We start from the raw sequence: 24,082 nt of genomic DNA on the forward strand, positions 1-24,082 counted from the left end.
ATAGCATAACTTCTGCAGAAAAGGTTGTATGTTATTCATGCTAAAAAATACAGGAAGGCAAATGGAATTATCACTTGGAAATTTCCTTTAAAACAGTGCTCTAAATTGTACTAATTAGCTATGTAAATTATTAAGGTGAGAGAGCCACCACTAATGATATCAACCATTCTGGGAAATTTACAAAATTTAATTACAAACAATTTGGATGGTAGTAGCAAATCATTTAAGGTTAATTCGGTCAGATCTATTTTGAGGGTTAACATTTAAATAGGCTCTTTCAATAAACATTTTTATAATAATAATATTAGATAAAATTGGTGAATATTATGTAATGAAAGGGAAGGCGTATTAATAGCAACCAAGAAATTAGAAATTAAAATATATACAAAGAAACAGAAAGAAAACAAAAATTTCATTTCTTTAAAAATCTTTTCTTTCTTAAAAAATTAGAAGGTATCTTTGAATCTAATGGAAAGCATGCAAGAGAACGGAGAATGGAAAATGCTAGATTCCAGTTACGAGCAAGAAAATACCAGTATCATGTTAAAGCTTAAAAACACTATGTTGTGGATACCCTATAATTTCTAACACAATAGTTTTATTTTTAGGATGACATAATAATCAATAACCGTAATCCATTTTAAACAGGAAATAATTACAACCAAACAACTTACAACGGTTCTAAATGAGACCTAGTTAGGGTTAACGAATGGGTCACGAAATTATGTAGAGGACAAAGCTCGCGGCTGTGGTTTCCCTACTTCCAGTTGTTGATACTCAGCCAAAACACTGACCCTTTCACATTGATCAAATGTATAATGCCTTCTACAATTTCTAAATGACCTAGAGCTGGTTTGCATAAGTACGAGCACACTAGTTAGTTCTTTGAAGTCTGCAAAATAGTTTTGAGTATATAAAAATGATATTTATTTGTTCTTGTACATTTCTGTATGATAGAACAGTAAAAACACTCAACTGAAATGAAAAATGCAAAAGTCGCTGTATTATTTAAAGTTACAAATTGAAATGAGTATATATGCATATACTGTTTTTATATACATATATTTTATATACTGTTTTTATGACAATAGTAAAGGACATACCAACTCATAGTGGGAGAGAAATGTTTCAGTGCGGTAAAATTATAAACATGTTCGCCATTAAGTACAATATAAAATTAAACTGCCTGAAACTTCAATGTAAATAATTAAAATCACCTTCCTCTGATAAACTCATCAGTGTATGGTTAACATCTAATTATAACGTCAATCCGCATTTATTAAAAATATCAAAAAACATTTTATTGATTTCCACTGTCTTATTTGTAACCACAGGAAGAATATAGCAATCGGCCAAATTTTTTTAAATCACGTTTATTCTAGAAGTTTCTTAACGTCTCTCTGTTATTAAAAAAATGCCTTTGGCACATGTTCGTACGAACATTGGGTTTGTGTGTGTGAATGTGTAGGATGTTAATAATTAGGATGTTGCTTCCAGTCCTGAGTTTTTCTAATGCTATTTTTCAATTTTTAGTGTTTTTTTTCCGAGATAATGCCGCCAACATTTTGTCGCAGTGAACATTATTTTCTATAAATAATGCTCAAAGAACTGCAACCTGTTAAACATACCTACCTACAATCTACATAAAACTGATCAAAGTTAAATTGTGTCAGTTAACCGAAAGTACAACTTTATTGATTAGGATTCTAAAATTCTTCAATGAAACAAAATAAATAAATAAAATAACAGGGATTTTAATTACTGGAATGTTAACCGCATGTCAGTTACAAATTCTTTTAAACAGTTTTTGTACTGGAAAGGTTGTCATAGTGTTCTCTGTAGGATCAGTCACAAGACAATATTTAATAAAACTTTGAAAATAAATAAATAAAATAAACGAAATTAGTTACAACATTAATTACCCTCTTTAAGTCCACATTTAAATGGATAATAATAAAAAAACAGAAAGTAATAAAAGTCTTCTAACGTGGCTTACTCACTGGCGTCATTAAATAATTAATTCCGCTTCATTTTCTAGTTTCAAGTAACAAAATTAATTGAAACGGAATGTTCCCACTTAAATTAGTGGAAAAGAGTAATTTTCGCTAGAATTGAGATTTCACAGAGAAAATTCTGAACATAAATGAAGAAGAAATTGATGATAATTAAAAAGCTATTTATTAACTTCAAGCGTTCGTTTGTTTTATTTTCATTTAAGGATTAAAACAAATTTATCAGAACTTAATTATTATTATTTAATTATTTAATAATAACAATTTATGGATTATTATTTATGGATTCGCATATGGCAATCATATGCGAATAACACTTACATATAAAAATTAGAATTATCTTACTCTTGTTTTATAACTTACTAATAATAATTAATATTAAGTTATTATAATTTAGGACAATTCCTGGTAACACCAATATCGTATTAAAATCCGGTATGAAAGACACTAATTCCTGAAGGAGTTCTCCAATTCCTAACAACCAATTTTTCCTGATATTTGTATAACATAGTGGTAGGACCCATCCGCCTTAAGCCACTTAAGTTCATTATTTATATATGTAAATTATATAAAGTTATAAATAATCAAAATAGTAAAATATTAATATTCTAATCTTAACAAACAAATGTATGTCAACTCACTTAATTAAAAGCAATTAAGATAGATTTAAATTTAAATCATACGCTCACTAAGATTTAACATTTAAACTATTATTTACAAACTGCCATGAAAAATAACAAGTATACTCGTTGAACTTTTTAAATACTCATGGAGAAGTAAAAATTTATCGTGTGCAGCTACGATTCTATGCCTATATTCCCTTCTCTCAATTTCGTAACCAGTTTGATGGAATCACAAAGAAGTTTGAACTGAAACTGAGGTTTAACGGTGTTATTTGTTATCTATTATCTATGATTACATTGTTTTCGAAGGTTGACCAGATTTGAGGGAGAAGCGGAGATGGCCTTAGCACGATTTGGGAGTTTCTTAGTAACTGACCAGTGAGAGGATCTCAGCTCCCTAGGAGATGTTTCTGCTCAGAAATAGGACAAAACTTTACTGCGGCTAGTATAGTTATAAAGAGTTCCTATAAAGATTGAAACAATAAAGGAGGAATCAATACTTTATATCTTGTTGAAATCCTCAGGATGGAATATGAGTTCTTTGGGTACCCTGAAATCAGAGAAGACAGCGCGATAACGATTGGCGAGAAAATACTATAAGTACTAATATACATTCAAGGTGCACGCTAATATGTCATTTTTAGCTACGATGGCTGAATATTGATTAGAAAAATTTCCATTTAAATATAATGTAATAGCACTCAAAAATTTATTCTTTCCACATAATAGAGCGCCAAAACTATATACTAAGTTTGACTTTTTCCTATTAAATTACCGGACGCTACAAGATATTTCTTTCCATTTCGCTGACCTTAGATCATCATTTCGTGAGGAAAAAACAAGCTTGAAAATTAGAAACGGTCATAAAACTATCCATAGAATACTAAACATAATTATTGATGTACGTGACTGCTAATGTTATTGAAAAGCACGATTCATGTTGATGTAGCCATTATCTTAAAAATCATCTTTCTAATGTAATTTTTCAGTTTAAATTTAATTATTTACAAAGAAATACCTATCAGTTTATCAGTGCGCTATAAACGGATTTTTCGGGAGAAGTTAGTTCTGTTCTCTTTGTTTACTTTTAATTAAGGTAAATATAATAACCATTGATAAATTGATTAGTATTTTTGTTTTCTTATTTCATTTACGATTCCAATATCAATTCAATAACATTTAATTAAGCTTTGATCAATACATCACATGAATTAGCTCGTTTAACATGAACACAAACTGTTTCAATACATCACATGAATTAGCTCGTTTAACATGAACACAAACTGTTTTCGCTTCTTTTTTCACGTAGAAGATTGCGATTAAGTCTTATTGTTGAAATTGTATTTCACAAAAATTTTCGAAATTAAAGAATGGGTGAGTGCGCGAGATTGTTAAAGAGAGAAATATTTTGTGAATAAAATTATTTGAAAAATAAAGTTAGAATGATATTATTTCATACAAATAATAACATAATATCTAAAACTTTTCATTTATCTCGTAAATCAAAAGTACAAGTTTAAATTTTTATTATTTGCATTTATTTTTGAGAATGATATCTGCAAGAGAAGCTCCAGTAAAGTAAGCAGAAGATTAAGAGCGTATCACAACAATGAGGGTTTAATAACAAAGGACAAGAGGGAAATTTGAATCGCCCATGTTGATTGAATACTCAACGAAGAAAATTCCCTTACCACTTCGTACTTTTTATTTTCGCAATAAAGACAATCTCTGAAGTATTTATTAACAAGTCGTTTCTAGCTTCTTTAAAAAATAATCAGTCATTCGCCTTAGTATAAAAAATGATTTTTAATACTGAAAATTATGTTAATACTGAATCAAACTGTTTTTTAAATAACAATTGTTTCAAAAAAACAATTTCGGCTGATAACTATAGTTTAAATAATATAAGACATTAACATTTTATTTTAAAAGAGTTTGTTTGTTTTGTTTTTTTGCAAACAAAGAAACCTTTTTTTCTCAAAACAAATGTAATAAATGGTTCATAATTTATAGTTAATTGGAATTTAAAAGAACACGTTTAGGAGCTTTTGTTACAAAATGATAAAAAATAGCGCCAGTGTTTATTTTCCAGATAGGATTGTAATTAATGATAGATATTCAAAAATTGAGAATCATTTTTTATCTTCTTTACGGTGGGAGGATTAGATATAGAAAAAAAAAACTTGGCCATGTCCTGTCGGGAAACACAACAATTTAACACGATGGTTTCCAACGGTTTTAATGGATTTTTAATGAACAAAGCTGAACAACAACAGCAAAATCACCCAGATGTGGATGTACATTTTTTTGTTTTTGTTTTTTAATAGAAAAATGAATTCCAAAGTGTAATGGCTAACACTTGCTAGGCTAACATTGTGCAATTTGCATATCTCTGTTAATTGGGAAGGGATTAGCTGAGTGGTTAGCGAATACTGAATTCCAACTTGGAGATCACAGGTTCGAATCCAGCTGCAGGCCCTTAGATTGTTTTCTTTTTAGGAGCTCACTGTCCGGAGAGAACGAAAGAACACAGTATAGGAGATGAGTAGTGCACTAAAAGAGGCTGCTAGCGATAACAGTCTGAGATGTTGGGGCACCTTAACTAAATCAAGAAAATGTAACTTAACATTTGCTAGTTCCAAATTCTAGTTTGGATTTCCATATTGGGTGAATGGTACTGCTCTTCTTTTGATTGGCCTCTAGGTTGTTGTTGAGAAATATAAATAATATTGGTAAATCTTAGGCGCCACTGTAGCCAAGCGGTTAGAGGGCAAAACCTACAAAGCTAACAAGTATTGTGGTACTCTGGGTTTGATTCCCGGTCTAGGCTTTGGATTTCATTTAATGGTTAATTAAAATAATTTATAGTAAATATGTTTGCAAGAAATCTCCTTGCACTTGATTGTACCTGGCGGTAGTTAGACGCAAAGCGCGCATAATAGAGAAGCTTTATTTTTTACTTAATTTACTTTTAGTGGCACATCTTTTCCATCTCTCATTCTTAATTAAATGTGTTTCTTTCTAAAATCAAATTCACTTTCAAAAAATTGCCCAAGATGGACAATGAATGTACAATTATTTATTAACAAACTAATAGAACATGTAGTAATGATAATTAATAATAAGAGCTTCATTTTCCTTAAAATACATAATAAAACACCATAGAACAGTATATTAAGTAAAATATATTCACTGGATAAAAACATGCACTTTTGCTCAATAGATACATATGTGAGGATCGGTGAGGACTTAAGATTATTTTCGAAAATGATAGTGTTCTTTCATATAAAATATTTCTTAGGGAAAATTTCTCATTTTCCAGGAACTAAGACCTCCGTATTAGATTTACCTCGTTTCGTAATTCGACAATATTGCTTCCTCATCAAATGGTTATATTTTCATCTAACATAATACAGGAATGAAATTTATAATACTAAAAATTAATTCGTTAGTACAACTTAAGAGTGAAGAAAAATTAAATAAAAAAAAAAACAACTCAAATTTTATGTGTTATAACAAAAATTATCCACTTAAACAAATATTAAATTGTAGAAAGTTAAGAGTAAGTGTGAATACTCAAGAGTTGTAAAGACTAAACTAGAGAGCACACTTGGCACAAAGGAGTGTACTTTACGGAGCTTCTTTTCACGTCTTGACTTTCTCTTAAAATCAAGAGCTGAAAACTAAAGCAGCAGAACTTCTCCTTCATTAAATAACATGTTTCATTAGCAAAATTATTATTATTAAAGTCCACAAATGCTGTCTCTAATAAAAAATAATAATAATTTTAATTTGTTTCCACCTAACAAATATCCATAGTATAATTTCAAAATTCTTCCCTTTTTTTAAAAAAATTAATATCAAACGAAATGAAATTTGTAGTCAAGTGGAAAATATTTCCAAATAATGACTTGAGATACGTTTAATTTGATGCTTTTTTTTTTATTAATTTAAGGCGCGTCAACATCTGAGGTTATTGCACCCTGAGCTATTTTCATTTCCCTGTCGGACTCCGGACATTGTTCTCTCATTACAGACAACTGTGTCCACCACCGTGGGTTGTAAGAAGCTCCTAGGAAGAGAAAATCTAAGAGCCAGCAGCTGGATTCGAACCTAGGTACTCCGCGTTGGAATCCAGTATTCGCTATCCACTCAGCTAAACTCCTCCTCTTGTTGAAGTTAATTATAAATTATAAAACGATCGTGAGATTGAAGTAGGTGGGTATTTCTGATGTATGTTAATAAGACGTAAAAAAGAAGTGCCAACTCTATGACGCTTCAATTATTTAGCATAAATAATCCACATTTCTATGATACGAATCTTTATGCTAATTTACAACTCCTTTAACAACTGAATTGTTTGTTAAATCTCTTATAAAAAAAAATATTTAAGGAAGGCCCTGCTTGTCTCCTAAATATTGTAAATAACCTGCTTTGAATAACCTGCAGTTAGTATCACTAGTCCAACAGTAGAATTGAACTTTTCCTTCTCATCTTGGGAGAATGCTCGATTAGATAACCCTCATTACTATTTATCAATACAGCAATTTATGGGTTGAATAAGCAAGACTTATCTTTTCAGATATATTGCCCCTTACTTCCATTAATCGCCAAAGTGGTGGTTTTACAATTCCAAATATTCACCATTAGTTGAATGCCAGTACAATAAGTTAATGCATTTACAGATAGACATTCTATGCTTAAACTTTTAATGGCGCTTTTTCTTTCTTCTCCAAGGTAATTTTAAATTAAACCATCTTTAAGGTTTGATTTTTAATATTACATTTCAGAATTACAAAAAGTTGTGAAAATGAAACACCTGAACTTGAACTTTTTAACCAGAACTTTTGTAGTGATAGCAAATCAGTATAATTAGCGCAGACAGCCACATCAGCAGCGTTAACCAATTATTGACTAACCTTGGTGATGGATTAAGATGTGAGGATTGATAGACGGGGACTCCCAGTTAGAAATGTTCCACGTTCCATACATATGTTACATACTCGAGATTTCCCTACTTGTCCGGTATGAAATGCGAATCTAACTTCACGTAGCGAGATGTTTGTCCCAATGGAGAGGCAAACTTATCTAATTCGTTACTCTACAAGAGTTGAGAAAGTAAATCACTGTTGTGGATAACACACGAGGGAGTGGCGCCGCCTCTAGCTATATTTGAGTGTGTTTTCAACATCAACCAAGCACGCCCTTACTGGTAGTGTTGCGTGAGTCCGTTGTTGTAGGGCAACAGACAAAAACTACCTTACAAATTTCCAGCTGGGCTTCTACTCATATAACACAATATACTCGTATTAGTTTTAATAACAATCATAAATATAAAAAGAAGGTCACAACTAACGCGCAAAAAAAAAAAACTGGGAGAAAAAAGTCCCTCAGGATTAATTTAGTAACAAGTATTTGCACTTAAAACATTTCATTTTTTTAAAAAACTTATATATAAACAATAAGAAGATGTTTAGAGCTGGATTTATACTTGATTAGAACCGTTAATATTCAGTTTATTCTAATATAATTTATTGTGCCCAACAGTAATGAATTTTTAAGCCTACCGATTTCATTCCTTCACAATAGTATTACGGCGAAAATGTATTTTAACTTCTCATCAGTATTCAAACCAACGGACGACCTTCTTCGGAATCTCAACGTTTAAAGAACGGTACTAATCATAATCGCTCAGAATGATTTCTACGAAAATGGCTTTACTTACCTTTTTCTAAACCTCAGGATCATTGGATGTGTTACTGCATAATTGGTAAAGAACTAGGTTTACCTTCTTCAGTCTTAAGTTAACCTAAACTCTGTAGCCTTAGATCAGTAAAGTTTAGTTTAACGAGGACGAGAGTATGAATTGAAATTGGAATTGCAAATTGAAGGCAAACAAATTCAACTGCTTGCCAGGAAAACTACGTTGCTTGAAGAAAGAAAAATGACATGAATTTTATCTAAATGGATAACCCATTTAAAGGCTTGGAATGTAATTTAAATATATTTATAAATGTGCTATATTGATTAGTCCAAAAAGAAAAAACTAAGAACAGATATGTTAGAAAATTGTATTTCAATTGACCATATACCTTCACTTTCTTGTTTACACAAATAACTAAAACCACTGTCTAAAATAAAATGATTTTAGATAGAAAAGAAATAATTTTCGTAAGTACAAATTGGCAATGTATTCATTTGAAAGTAAAGGACAAAGTTAGTTACATTAGAAAAAAATGTGCAGCATTCATTAACTCACTCGGGCAAAAACGTTGGAAAAGGATTTCGAAGATTCGCAAACAAATCTGCAATGGAGATTATTGAGAATACTCAAGAGTTTGAATTCCATCTTAATTTAGTATTATTTTTTTATAGCCTTAGAAATTAGTCTACTAAGAAGAAGAAACAGCTTGCTAATTAATATAAGAGGTCCTCTCTGTCAGATATAATGGTGCTCAGCGATACTCTCTCTAACAGAAGGACGGCTAATTTGCCATCTTTCTAAGGGAGGATGTCACAACCTTTCCTTTCTTCGTCGACTTGTCACCCCCAATTATTTATTCACAAACTGAGCTGTTTGCCATTGCTGGAATATATAAGCAGCAAATATGTCAAGTATTTTTCAAGTTTTTATATCCCATTTATTTGTCTAGAAGCAAAAGTAATTTTTCTCATTTAGCGATCGTCCGTATTTAAGAAAAGAGTGAAATAATTAAATTTATTTGAAAAGTAAAAATTGATCTTTGCGAAAGAAATTATTAAATTATTATTTAAAATCTCTTTTTTAATATCTTTGGTTGTGAAATGTTAATGTTCATGTGTCATGTTCTTTTTTTTTTTTACTTTCCAAGTTCAAATCAAAGTAATTCATTTTTCTATGTTAGCTACTAGAAAGTTCAGTTTCCTGTAGCTGAAGTTAGAGTAAAAAGCAGCTTAACTTCTTAGACATTTGCCTAACACTTGGGACTACAGCATAAATTACTAAACAGGAATTGTTACAAATAGAGGTACCCCACTTTGTAACTTATCTATTGCACATATAGAGCTGTGACAGAATTCTACCCGTTTCCAAGCCCAGAAGTACAGTCGAGCTAGTAGAAGGCTGCACGTTGTTTGGAGAAAATGATTGAAAATCCAAAACCAATTAGAGCAACTAAATAAAACAAGCGTGGCGTGAAGAAAATGCATTTTATCGTTTTGATAAATTCAAGTAAAAAATTAAAAAATCAAAGAGAAATTTCCATCTAATCTAAAAGACATTGCCAGCAATTAATAAAATTTTCCAAGTATATTAAAAAGAAAACATTTGTTGAGAATTTGAGGAGTTGGAATTAAAATGCTGCTTGAAGTGAGGCACTCACGACTGCCAAATGGAACTTTAGACATTTGGCATTTCCGTTTTAGAATCCTAAAAGTAGAAATAGAGAGTAATTTAGCGCGTTTGGTGATTAGGAAAACAATGAAAGTTGATTCACCTGCTTTCACTAATTAACACTTACAACGCAGCTCATTTAGGTATTTATAAAGCCGAGCACGTGAATTATCAATTTATAAAATGGAATAGGAGAAGGTGAAATGGATGTCGTAGATTTGATGTGGTAAGAAAGTAGGTTTTTTTAAGCGTAATGAAATGTAACGCAAGTTTGTAAACTGAAGGTAAATAACTGAAGCCACTTACTTTAAGATGTTGAAAAGGAAACTATCCTCTTAATGGGGTGGTTACAACAAAATAGGTCAATAGGGATAGTAGAACTGTGAAGGTGTACAAAGAAAATAAGTGGAAAAGCATTTTACAACCGTGAGCTGTAGTATAGGTAGAGAGAGGTGTTGAAGCATTCCGAAATGGTGAGCGAACAATGAACAATGAAGAACTGTAACACGGAATGCTTTATAAACAAAATCTATCATTATTTAACGAAATATTCAACTAAACAAAAAAAACAAATATAGTGGTTTCTTACAAAATTAGCAAAGGTCGTTCCACATTGTTCTTGACTAATTTATATTTTTCAACATTAAGTTAAGAAAGTGGGATAAAGAATACTTACAAAAACTTGCCTGTCTAACAGTAATAACATTGTAAAGCTTTAAATCCAAACTAATAATAAAGCTGACACATGCATCTCCATGTTCTTTTTAAAACGTAACAAGCAAACAACTATAAAGCGTAGAAGTTGTAAGAAGGAGCTAAGACTTCTTTTAATACACCACTGTCAATTCAACCATGCCAATCAGTCTAACTTTGTAAATAATACTGTCATTTATTTTTATTGTACTTTTTGCTTCTTGTATTTGATTTATTTTATTACAGAATTTGAATTGAAAATTATAAAACTTTACTGCATTATTTTATTATCTCATGAACTTGTAATAATACTATACAGTGATTTGCATTTAAAAAAAGAAATTCATTTCTATATTCGTAACGTATTCGATTAATATTTGACATAGATACGAATCACAGATAATAAGAAAATATGTGATGATACTTCCACATAAAGTACATAAATTTTATGAGGAAATCAATTAACCGAATGTGAGACTTAACGTAATGAGGTTTTTAGAATTTTCTGGGTAAAGGCTAGATCGTTTTATTTATAAAGTTTATAACATACACTTTATAAAGGATTGACAATTACAAACTTGTCTGTATCTATTTAAAATATTTTGCCCCATAAAAACAATTTTAGTTTGATTTGGGATTGCGGAGAACACATTAGATTTCTTTAAATTCAAGTATTTGAGCAGGGCTGACAGTTGAATTACTCAGGCAATGAAACATTCCAATCCTGTAAGTCATTCCATACAGAATCAAAGATTCATTATTTATTGATCAGCTTCACGTAGAAAGTTTGAACAATTTATTCTTAAAAAACACACACAAAAAAATGAATTTTTGAACGGAAGACAAATGGCCTGACGAACTCTTGGCAAAAGACTACTTTCTCGAGAAACTTGCACTATTAATATTGTATGATAAATGGTCTTTGCTAGCAATAATCCTTGAATTCAAATGCAATTTGAACATCTGCTTTTCTTTATCTTCTGATTTATAAAATTAAAGAAATCAACTATATATTCCTGGAAATTATTCTTAAAGTTACCTTTCAGGAAGGAATTTAGCGAGGATTACTCACATTCTTATGAAAATCTTTTTAGTTTTTTCAAACCTTGAATTTACACATTTTCGGTCGTAGAACGTTTCTTCTACTTCCAATAGATTTCGAATTTATCAGTTAGGTGTAGAGAATTTGATTTCCAGTTACAATGTTAATGAAATTCACCAAACTTGCTATAAGAAACATTATAACAGGAAATAAAATTCTCAACTGAACTGGAGAGAGAGATAAAAATCCGAAACCTGTCAGAAAAAGAAAAAACATGAGCGCTATAAAGCAGAAAATCAACGAAATGCTGCACAGGAGATCCTATCACATTTTTTAATAGGATTTTATGATAAATAAAGTTGCCTCCAATATAATAAAACCTTGATATAAAATGGCACTTTCTAGGGAAAGCAGAATGTGTCCAAAATTTAAATTGAAGTCATAATAAACGCAAGTTTTAAGGCCTTAAAATTGATCATTACTACTGAAAATGCGGTTAGGTCCTCAGTGACAGATTATATCCGTTGTACGAGCATGCACATTTATTGTATCCCTAAACGATTTTAATCATCAAAAGTTGATTAATCATTTAGGTGTCAAGATTTCAACTTAACGTCTATGCTTAAACAAAGGAGCAAAATTAGACCAAACACAATTTAATTAACATTATTTGTAAAGTTTGTTGGGAACTCAAAATTTATTCGTAAAGTTTTGTACATAATTTAGAGGATGACAACAAACAGCATTATGTTCTGCATTGTGTTGCATTATGTGAGCATACAGAATAAATGGAAGATGGCTATCAAGGAAATTTCCATGAATGATGCTGTTTGTTGTTTAAACAATAGAGTATTCAAACAAGAGTGGAGATCATATACAAAGAGTGATTAATGGACTAGTCGTACAGATATATATATATATATATATATATATAATGGAAGATCTTACATATATATTATGAAACGCTGATGAAGATCCCCAGTCAAGAAGGAATATATATATATATATTATATCCTGTTGGCTAATTCAAAGTGCTAGTCACGTGGCAGAGAGAGTGCCTGAAACTTATCATGAAGAGCAGCAGTATTCACCTCATAGCACCACTATGTGCATTTCTCTTCCAATAATCAGTCTTTCGTTAAATCTAGCCCAAGCTATTTGAGGGAAACGTATTTCAGTGGGCGAAGAATTAGCAAGAAAGCAATAACTTGATTTTCTTCATTTATTAAACTGCTGAAAAGATGTTATTAATCCACTGTTACAGGTCACTTTTGTCCGCTAATTCTGCTTCTTTTTAATATAAAAGAATTGAAGGAAATAATTATTTATATTTCTGTGAGTTTTGAGCAATAATTTAATCACTGAATTATTTTTATTCTTTTGTTAATTTAAATGAATGGCCTAGAAGTCCTCTAAACAATGTATTTTTTTAACATTACAGGAAAAGTTTTTTTACTTTCATAAAACGTACAGTTCGTGGCTTTAAAGACTGTGAAAACTTGTTAGTTGATATGTGAATTGACATAGTACCTCCTTCTGGATTACTTGGATTTATTGGCGTTTCTAATATATTACATGGAACAATCTTGTAGACAAATCACTAACAACTAATAGAGACAGCTTGTGAACAAATGTTTATAGAACACAATGAAATGACACCTTAAAGGATGCCTTTAGCTCTACCTCTCTCTCTCTCTCTCTAGAACTTTCCAAAAAGGAATTCGCCAAGAAAAATAAAGGAAAAGCTATAGCGATCGGGTATAAAATAATTTACATACAATTTTTCCTGTGAAAATACAAAATCCTCTTCATTGATATACTTTCTTCTAACGAGGATTACACCGTACGCCGGTCATTCTTTAGTCAACACAATAAATCAGGTCTCTAAAAAAATATAATGCAATGAATAATTTGCTGGAATTGAGAGGGCAGACTATTAAGAGCTAAGAGTTTGAAGTACTTAATAAAATGTTGAACACAAAAAATGAAGGCTTAATAAATAATTAGTTCAAATAAAAAACTAATCCTGAACGCAATTAATTGTAACATCATTTTTATGTCTAAAGAAAGGAGCATGAGATAGCTTATTCAGCATTATTCAAAAATATACTTGAGGTTATCAGTTTCTTTAACAGAAGAAAAATGAATTAAAATGGAAAAAGAAATATTACCCAGAGAAAGAAGAGATTTACTCCGTAAGAAATGATGATGACTGCCACTTACTGTTTAGCTGATGAAAATTTCTCTTTCATGGTTGAACAAAATGCCTTGACTTTTTTTTTTTTTTATTGTTTTTTATCATTTTAAATATAATTTAGCAACAATTCGTCTCATAAGCATGGCTGACCTGATTGTCCCACAGTTATGAACTAACATCTACGCTTACCGTCTTCCTAACATTCCAGCGTGTCAAGAGAATATAAAATAAAAATGAGCTGCTTGATACAGAACAAAAAGCGCAATACGGGCATTTCTGCGATTTACTTCTGAATAAGAGACTGTCGTCATTAAGTGTAACTTATATTAAAAACAATTGCAACAAAAGAAGTTTAACCTTAAGTATCCGAGTAACAATCCTTTGCACTGAAGTTATTGATTTCTTGAAGTAATACTATTAATTCATTAAAAAATAAATACATATAATAATGAGAATAATAAATACATAAGTAAAATATAATAATAACACTCCAGAGCATCACGGAAGGCGCTTCTGGACAAGGCAACCAGCCACAATTTTTGTTTATAGAATTTAATGATAGCTGCGGTAAGATGTAAGGGATTTGCTCGGGTTTGAATCCAGCTGCTGGCCCTTAGATTTTCTCCATCTAGGCGCTTCTTACTCTGGAGATCGACAATGTTGTCTGTAACGAGAGAATACTAAGGAAACCAGCAGTACACTGAAAAAAAAAAAAACTCCAGGCGCCAAAACCCAGGGTTGTTCACGCGTCTTAAATTTTCGGGGGGTGGAATGCGGTAAGAGAAATCGTTTACATTAGAAATTTCTCGCTTCAGTGCTTAAATGGTTTAAGCTCTTAAATGTTTGATCTGAAATGGAAAGATAATAAGATAAGATAACCAGCGGTTGTAAAGTACTAAAAGCGAAGTTATTCCCAGAAAGGTAAAGGTAAACATGCTGACATTTGCTTTCATTTATCTTGATTCTCTATTTGACAAGCTCACCTCTTTTAAGTTTGAGTACCTAGTGGGAGTAAAGTTGCTGGAACTGATTCACAAGAGAGCAGTGTACACTATCAGCTGCTTTAATTGAGAGAACAGTTGCAGTTTATCCTAAAGAAGATTAAAACTAAATAAACTTTTGATAGGTTTAAAAATGAATTATATATTTTATTATTTATAGTTCGCTTGTTTTATTTCATTTTGATCAATTCCGAATTTCTATCCATTATCAGAGATAACATTTTCAGAACTAATGAAGTTCAAAGAGCATTTAACGTCCGTACACTTTATTTTTATTTAAATCGCCTCAACACATTGGCGCGTGTACCTTATAGCTTACTGCCAGCTACAAAAAAAGTGTTGTACAGTAATAAGCAACAGAGTTCATCATAGATCTAGATGCTTCCTGAAATAGAAAAAAACTAAGGGCCAAGATTTAGATTTAGGGACTTCTATTATATTACATTCCCTGACCCCAAGTAAAAGAAGTATTGTTATTGGGGAACTAAGATTGTAGAACCAGTCTTTGGCGTCTTATCCTGATCTCTAACCCACCACCAAGAACTCTTCTCCAGAAGCAACTTGCCTTTTTGTCTACAATCTCGTTTGATAGCCTATGATACAAATCTCCAAAACATTTTCTAATGGAGAATGTCCTTCATGGATACAGTAAACCAAGTACTGTGGTGAAACATTGTAAACTTTGTCTGCCACATTACTATTCCACTACTCATTGCCCAAATAAAACGATACTTAGGGGAGGAAGGAGGATGTATCAACAGCCCTAAAATCCATCCAAAAAATAAAAATAAGTAAATAATAATAATAATAAACAGAGCCAAAAAAGCTTTAAATGAAATTGAGAAGCGTTTATGTATTCAGTTTTAAGCCCCACACTTCAGCTAAAGAATAGAAATAAATCCACAAATGCAGCTAAACTTAAATAGAAATACTTGCTGGATGACCTAACAGAACAAGTAGAGTACATAAGTTGAGAAAGCTACACTAAAACACAGTCAATGATGCTTCTTTCAATGTAATACCCTTCAAATCTATACTCAAGAACCACACTTTCTATTGTAAAAGAACCAAATAACAAAACAAAAAAAATGATACAATTTGATAAAACGGTATTAGAAAAAAACGTTTCCCTGCTTTTCTTATTTCAATAACGTCAGCATGATTCAGCATATAAAGTTTCTACGATAGCTTGGTCCTTCATGTATATTCTCATAAAATGAATGAAATTCAATTATTCCAAGTCATATAATCAGTTCCTACTTATACTTATACGACATAAGTGAAATACATATGTTGGTTTTTTTTTTTACACTTTTATGGCAATAGAAAATACATAATTTTGATAAGGCTGGCCTTACAAGTTCTGAATTACCTTTACATTTTAAATAAACCTGGTAAGAACAGACACAATTCTTTCTCTTATAGTAACCATAATTATTGTCAAAAGCATTAACAGCGAGAAATATGAAGTTAAGGTAATTTAAGTTAATTGTTAAATAAATCTGATGTGATTGAACACTCCATAAAACTATTATTTATTGCAATTACATTACTGTCAGAGAAAATAAAAGTGAGGAATATTAAATTAACATTGTTGGTCACATTAAAAAAAAAAAAAAAAATCTAGTAAAACGCAATACTTTCTTTCATTTTAATTATTATTAGTGCCAGAAGCAATAACAGTGAGAAATATCAAGTTTAGAATAGAAAGAAAGAAGTTTTAAAACTGGAAAAACAAACTCATTAATAAATTATTTTCATTTTCTCGTATTTTTATAGATTTTTTTTGTATATTTCATATTATGAGAGAAAAAAATAACAATGTAAATAAAGTAAAATTGTGACAGAAATAAAAATAACTTTATCATAACAAGGAATAAAACTTGCATTAATAACTTTGTAGGTGAGAGAACGGCGACAAGAGGAGAGGTTGCAGACTAAAATTTAGATCAATAGGACTTTTCAAAAAAAGTAAATTTATAAAAAAAAAAAAAAATTATAAATGAAGAACTGAAGATAAAATCAATTACAAAGGGAGAGACTGAGTAATTCTTCTTAAATGTCATAAAAGAAAATCTTATCAACAAAATACCGTTAAATAAAAAAACTGTTCTCAACTATCATTAAAACAGTTTTCTGACTTTTGTATAAAGATTGTTTACTCAATACTCATGAATCGTGTTAAAACTATATACCAGTAAGCAGTATAATGGATTACATGAAACAAAAATGTTCATGGCACCCTTCCTCAATTACGTTTGAAATTTGTGCCAGAAATTAAGTCGAAATTTTAGCAAATTATAATTTTTAATACTAAAAAATAATTTTTTATATCAAATCCAAGAACATTGTAATCTATTTTTGTACAAAATATGTCCACATTCCTGAAAATGACCTAGTCTCCACGTCGAAAGCTTGGCCAAAAATAAAATTAAATAAATAAAACATTATGACTGAACTTGGTAATAATTACTCTCCGTTTTGGAAAAGTCGTGAGTTACATTACAAATTATAAAATGGTTGCTTTTTGTAAATGGTTGACAATCAAACAACACTCTATTAATACTCTATTTGATGAGTAGATACACCCTAGAAGTAGCAGCACGCCCTTAATTTACGTGTTTTATAATCAATAATTTGTAATTAATTCAAATAAATTGAGCACTAAATACATTTTTTTTTTTTTAATTAACAAATAAAACTTCAAAACATCATTTATATCTTTTAAATGAAAACAAAAAAAAAATTGTTTGTCATTGACACAGTTTTCAAATACAATTGAACTTTTTAATTAATTCATTTTATTCATTTATATTTAAAGAACGTTTCCAATGAGATTATACAAAAAAATGGCAGGGTAGACTGAATGAATATAAAGTGGTCGCTGCCAGGAAAAAGAGGCATTGACTGTGACATAGAAGCTGGATTATCACAATAAGCCCTAAGAACGAATTGTTTGAGAGCGTTTAACTATTGTTTGAAATCACTCAACTCTATACCTTCGCCATTCTCAATCAAACCAGCGATCAAGGGCACTTTTTTTTTTGTTCGTCCCTGTTTCATACTTTTTACTGAAAATAAAGAAGTATATAAAATATATAATTTATAATTGAACGATATTATTATGAATTTTTATCCTTAACTATTTTATTAAGAGAAAAAACAAACTCGCACAACATACTCCAATTTGGAATAGTCACAATTTATTTGATAAGCTCGTAATAGATTTTACATACGAACCATTCAATGCGCTGCAATGGTATTATAGAAAAGCTAATCAAATTAAGTTTCTGAAAATATGTTTTAAACCAAAATAACTGACCAAAAACAGGAAAGGATTTAGCTCAGTGGTAAGCTCAATAGATTGCCATGCGAAGATTTTGGGTTCGAATATTTTAGATAATAATATTCGCGTATTGCACTTTAAGCAAGTACACAAGCTTCTGACATATTTATTCAAACTTATCGAGATTTTGAATTTTTCGAATGAAGTTGTTTTTTATTTTATCTTTACTCCAGTTAAAAAAAATATATATATATTTACAGTATTGATGGCTTAAAGATGATCCTACAAATAATAATGTTTCCAAAGAGAGAAAAGGTTTGTTTCACCTTTTCAGTCTAAGAAGGATTTGTCAAGCATATTCTATTTGATCTTACACAGAAATGTGGAAGAGATTTCTCTTACGTAGATTGGAAGAGAATTCTTGATATGATGGCGCAAGAAGCGGGGACATCGAAAATATTTATTGAAGCTACGCTTTAAGGTCTGTGCAACATTGATACAATAATATAGAGGAATATTGCGAAATAAAATTTCTTTTCTCTTTTTTATCATTGAATTTTTCTTCTTCTTTGTTTTTGTGGTAGTAGAGACCCACACACAATACCAAATAAATAAATAAATAAAATATAAAAACCTATTGAGAATTTAAACTAGATACTAAAAAATTAAGAATATAAAGAAACTTAAGATATGTTCAAACTTTATTAAATTGGAAAGAAAAACAATCAAGAATTTCATTCATGAAGGTAATTTCTTTAGCAAATTTGAAGAGTTTTAGGAATTTATTGATGAATATTCATTTTCACTGCACTGGTTTTGGGGAACATTACAACTTTGGACAATTTCAGGGATTAATAGTTCCAGTGAAGCAAGTTGCAAGGTTAAAAAGTCAAGGAAATACTGCAATTACAATTTCTCTTTCTTTGGAGCCACTAAAACTCATTGATTTTGAGGATAGTATTTCACTGAATCTTCAAGCATTCAAACTAAATACAAAATGCCAATTAAAAAATCATCTTCGTCTAAGAGCTATAAATATCTATGATATATACACATATATATGAAAGTATAATACAAAAATACATTAGCGAGGTTTTGCGTGATAGGCTTCAATCTTTCTTCTATAGCAGAGGGGAATAGCACATGATTGCCAGTGCCTCAATACCCATTGGAAGCGTTTGAGTACCTACTTCAAATGACCTTTGCTATATATTCTTTACTCTATTTTAAGATAAAAGACTGACGAGATTTATTAATAAAAATTTAAAAAAATCAAAATTTTTCGTTTCCCTATGCTCAATGTTTTTACAAAGTTCCATATAAAACTGAATACCTTACTCAAATTAGCTAAAAAATAAGATATTATATGAACTACAAGGAATATCTTGAATTTGTTACATTCGTATTGTATGTGTGATGGCATGTGTGGTTTGTTGGTATTGGTTTTCGCCATATAGCCTAATTTTTGTACTTGCTAGGTAAATAACAACCAGGTAATTTAGATCCATCCATTATTTAAATCCATCTTCGTTACAATGAGTTATTTATGTGTATTAGCAATTTCCAAAATCACCATCCAATCCATCATTTTATTTTTTAGCCAAGTGAAGTTACACTGAATAGTTTGAATACTTCTAATTATAATAAGTAAATATTACTTTTTAAGAGAATAATTTAATAAAAGCTTTCCTTCTTTGAAATATTTATTTAATTAAGGAGTGCCAATCTTCGGTAATCATGGTATATGAATGCCTGAGTTACCAATGTGCTGTCTCTAATGACACGTCCACTAGATGTAGAAATTCTAAGTGCAAGATTCGTACACCAATCTCGCAAGCTCTTATTGAGTAAATCATTACACTAATTAAGTAATGATTCTTTCAATAGAAAGCACAAAAGTTATAGCTACAAAAAGTTCGGTGCAAAGTACTGCTTGGTACAAACTTCCATTCAATAAAACTTTTCAACTATCGACACTTAAAATAACGTATTGTTTAGGAATTTATTGTAGTTTCAGGGGAAAAGATTGTAGTTGTACTTATTAGTGTATTTTAGTTACTTCTCTATTAGTGGACTGTTAATTTTTATTACTATGTAAAAAAAAAAAAGTACAATTTCAGAACTGAGTGCATATTTTGAAACACTTTACCTTATTATGCAACCTTAGCTGCAAGTGTAAATTAAAACTGCTGCATCAAAAAAGGAAACGATCTAACCTAGATGCAGGGTTCATTGAAAGATTCAATATATGCAAAAATCTATTCAAGATATAATCAATTTTTTCTTTCTTTTTGTACTGATAGTTTTCGAGACTCCGTTGCACTTAAAATGCTACATGCGCAGGATTGAAATCACATACAACGAATTGTTATCAATCACAGAAACTTAGCTAATCCTCATTGTTCAAATTAGTTACTTTAATTTAGTAACTAGTCTACACTCATATTTATGCAAATGTTTTTATTACTTTTTTATAAATACACAATTTCATGTAGGGCGCATCTAGTCACTAACTTAACCAATGTAGCTCATAATATCATTGATGTATGAATTTAATAGACATTAACATTCCATAATCAATTGCAGCGCAATTGGTTGAATTCAACCAATGCATACACAATCAAAAATTTACAACACGGAAAGGGTTAATAGCTCCATCGATTGTATCTATCCCATTAATATTATTAAGAATCGTGTTGGGAGAGAATTGGTAAAATGAGAAGCAAAGACCGCGCAATAAGTCTTCTTCCTTCAACTAACTCTGAAACTTGGACCACATCGTAAAAATAAAGTTTAATAATTTAAGGAGGCAGTAACAGAAAAAAACTTGCTAAAGGTTTTCTATTCAGATTGCGTGACAAGATTATCTAAAGAAGTTTTGCTTTCCGAAACTTCTGAAGGAGCCACAGACTAGTAGCCACCTCTGTAATATCATACTCTGAGCAGTTAATCTACCAAAAAGTGAAGAATTGAGGCATAAAGACTAGGTTGAGGAGGCAAATCGCTTTCGATGTTCATGAACAATTTGACTTAGTCAACTCGGACAGCGAGTTTTTCGAAATTATTTATTGGACAAAAGCTGCATTAATGTACTTTTAAAAAGTTATAAAAGAATAAAATTAATGAACGTAATGGTTCCTTTTTTTGAAAAAAAATATATATTGTAGGCACTGCTCTAGGAGACACCTTCAATTTATCTATACATACGAGTATGTGTATGTATATGTATATATGGTGTAAGATAGTGAGCCCTAGTAAACTCTGGAAGCTTTTTAAATATTTCGTCTATGCACTATCAAAAGGGTTCTGTTATAATTTTAATTTTGTAATTAATAAGCAGATAGTATTTAAATAACTGTATTTTTCGCGAGTTGTTAAAATGGTATACAAAAGATAAAACAAAAAATCTATCTTTAAAATGAAGTTACCAATGAAAATATCTAAGCTGCGTAATATTGCTTAGAGGGTAAAAAGTATTCTTTAAATTTCAGATCAGAAAATAAAGTTGGTTGAAATTAAAGGAGAACACTGAGAAAATTTAATTAGTGTTTTAAAAGAATTTTATATATTTTAGGAAAAATTATATAAGTAATTAAAATATCTGCAATAAGAAGTGAATAAAAATAATAACAATAATAAGTAAAATGAAGACCGCAGATTCCCAGGTATTAGAATATCAAAGCGATGGCAGATTGAACTGGAAGGAAGCTGAGCAGAGCCCCTGGTGTACCCTGCATTGATTTTTCTTTCTGTACCCCTTGTACTAGTGCTAGGAAGTCCTGATTTTGTGACTCTACTATAAGGTGCCAAACAATTCACACTCTTCTTTAGAAAAAAACAGTAATGTCAGCCTATTTCTGTAGCACTCAGTTTAAATAAAGATAATGAAATAATTAATTAATTATAAGCTGTTGTTTAAATACAATTCTACAGCTTAAATATTCCAAAAATCTCATTAACTTATAAATTTCAAATCACTCGATAAAGGTACCAGTCGAAACGTTTTCATATAAATTGATATTTTCTATACAAACCACACTACGGAAACTGTTATATACTTGACAGCTTGGAAAAAAGTGGCTTGCTGATTCAGTGCCAATTCTCTCACACTAAACTTGTTCGTACATACAATATTTATATACTCTTGTCAGTTCAGTCAATTTGGATTGCTTAACTACATTAATTTTGCAACTACATGGTTCTTTACTACTGCTGTATTTTCTTTTTTAATTACTAATTCATTTGCAGGATATGTCATTTTCAGTTAATTGAATTATTTCTAATCATTCGTTCTCTCATTGTAAAAAAGAAAAATACAATGTAAGCTGAATTTATATTGTATTTATATTTAGAAATAGATATGTACCTGCTTGCTGCACTATTAAACGAAGGGGACAAGAACATTTTTTTCACATCTATCGCATTTTAATAAAGATTTAATTTTTCAAGTAATTCACTCATTTACCTGTTAACTTATCACCTTAAGTATTTTTAAACTACTTTGAAATACAGTTTTTATACATTTATTTGTTATAAAGTAGACAGTAGACAAAACAAAAACATTAAATAAGGTTGTAATTTATATTTAAATGAATTTTTATGAAGCTTTTTTTTTTTCAAAGAATAACAAGTACATTAAATAATGAAAATCAGCTACTCAAAGTTTAGTGTTATAAATTACGATTAAAGTATGTTGTAAGAGACCTGTTGATGAAAATGTTTTGTAAGATTAAGGAGATATCAAAAATTTTAACTTAATGGGGTCCTTATTAACTTTCCTCAATAAGTTTGCCGACTAATTGGTAGCAATTAATTTTTATTTATTTACTTTTGGTAGTTTAAATAATGAATTTTTAACTACTAAATTTCACTAACAAATCCATGACATGTGAACTGAAGGAAGAGATTAGCTGAGATTTTAGCGAATACTAGATTCCAACGCGGAGATCACGGGTTCGAATCCAGCTGCTGGCCTTTTCCTAGAAGCTTCTTCTCACTGCTCGTTGATAGACAGTGAGGTCTGTGACGAGAGAACACTGTCCGGAGACCGACAGTTTCAGAGGGCACACATTAAATTTACTTGTTATAACTTTTGTTGAGTCATAAATATATATAAAAAGAGAGAGAGAAAAAAAACTAAATTAAACATGTTTAAAAAATGGTTTTATTTACCTACATTCGAGAGAATTTTGATCATTTCTATTCTAACAATAATTAAATTTTATATGAGAAATGTTATCCTAAATCACCTCCAGATATTGCTATAAATTGCTCGATTGCATCTCTATAATTTATTGTATTAGATATCACTTTCTCTGATTACTACTAAATTATTCAGTTAGGGTTGGGGTGGTGTTTTTTAATTTTGTTAATATTATTAATATTAATATTAATAGAATATTTTTAATATTATTAATTTTTTAATATTGTTGGCTAAAAATTTAAACTCAACTTCTACCAAAGTTTCTCATTTTTACAGGTACTATTGGCACAATTCTTAATGCAACGCCTACGTTTTGAAACTAAAAGAATTTCAAATTGTATTGAATCTCCTTTCCTTAATGCAGCTTTTCAATAAAATTTCATTCATCGTATAATAAATAAAAAAGGGATGAATCAACTTAAAAGCAATGCTAGTGTAGCGGCTTAAGAAGCTTGAAATGAAATCACTGTTTCATTTTTAATTCGAATACTATTGTATAACTCAGCAGCGAGTAGCAAGTCACTGCGTGTTCTTCTAAGATCTTCTAAGAAGACGATTTTCTTCTCTTTTTGTGGTAAACAATGATTTTTGGATGAATATTTTATGCCGAGACTTGCCTAAACTGTAAGAACCAAGTCACTGAAGCGAGTGAA

At 30.3% G+C, this 24,082-nt stretch overlaps 3 protein-coding genes across 12 annotated transcripts in view; 1 reads left to right on the forward strand and 2 right to left on the reverse strand.

Annotated features, from left to right (window-relative positions):
* LOC141449863 (uncharacterized) overlaps window positions 1–16,495 on the reverse strand; it is an 84,356-nt gene extending 67,861 nt beyond the window's left edge. Inside the window, exon 1 of one of the 3 annotated variants that reach the window (XM_074119747.1) lies at window positions 14,923–16,495. The gene's annotated coding sequence lies outside the window, so the exon portion shown is untranslated. Of the gene's footprint in view, window positions 1–1,922; window positions 2,251–14,922 lie in introns of those variants that run through there. The other 2 variants (XM_074119746.1, XM_074119745.1) reach the window with 2 other exon arrangements.
* LOC141449860 (frequenin-2) overlaps window positions 1–24,082 on the reverse strand; it is a 242,879-nt gene that overhangs the window by 187,886 nt on the left and 30,911 nt on the right. The window lies entirely within an intron of this gene.
* LOC141449855 (ATP-sensitive inward rectifier potassium channel 11-like) overlaps window positions 1–24,082 on the forward strand; it is a 94,683-nt gene that overhangs the window by 32,202 nt on the left and 38,399 nt on the right. Inside the window, exon 1 of one of the 2 annotated variants that reach the window (XM_074119721.1) lies at window positions 3,645–3,731. The exons of the other annotated variant lie outside the window; for it this stretch is intronic. The gene's annotated coding sequence lies outside the window, so the exon portion shown is untranslated. Of the gene's footprint in view, window positions 1–3,644; window positions 3,732–24,082 lie in introns of those variants that run through there. 2 annotated transcript variants of the gene reach the window in all.

The sequence above is a fragment of the Rhodnius prolixus genome, unplaced genomic scaffold, assembly GCF_049639745.1.
Source record: "Rhodnius prolixus isolate KJV_2025 unplaced genomic scaffold, Rpr scaffold_2, whole genome shotgun sequence".
NCBI lineage: Eukaryota > Metazoa > Arthropoda > Insecta > Hemiptera > Reduviidae > Rhodnius > Rhodnius prolixus.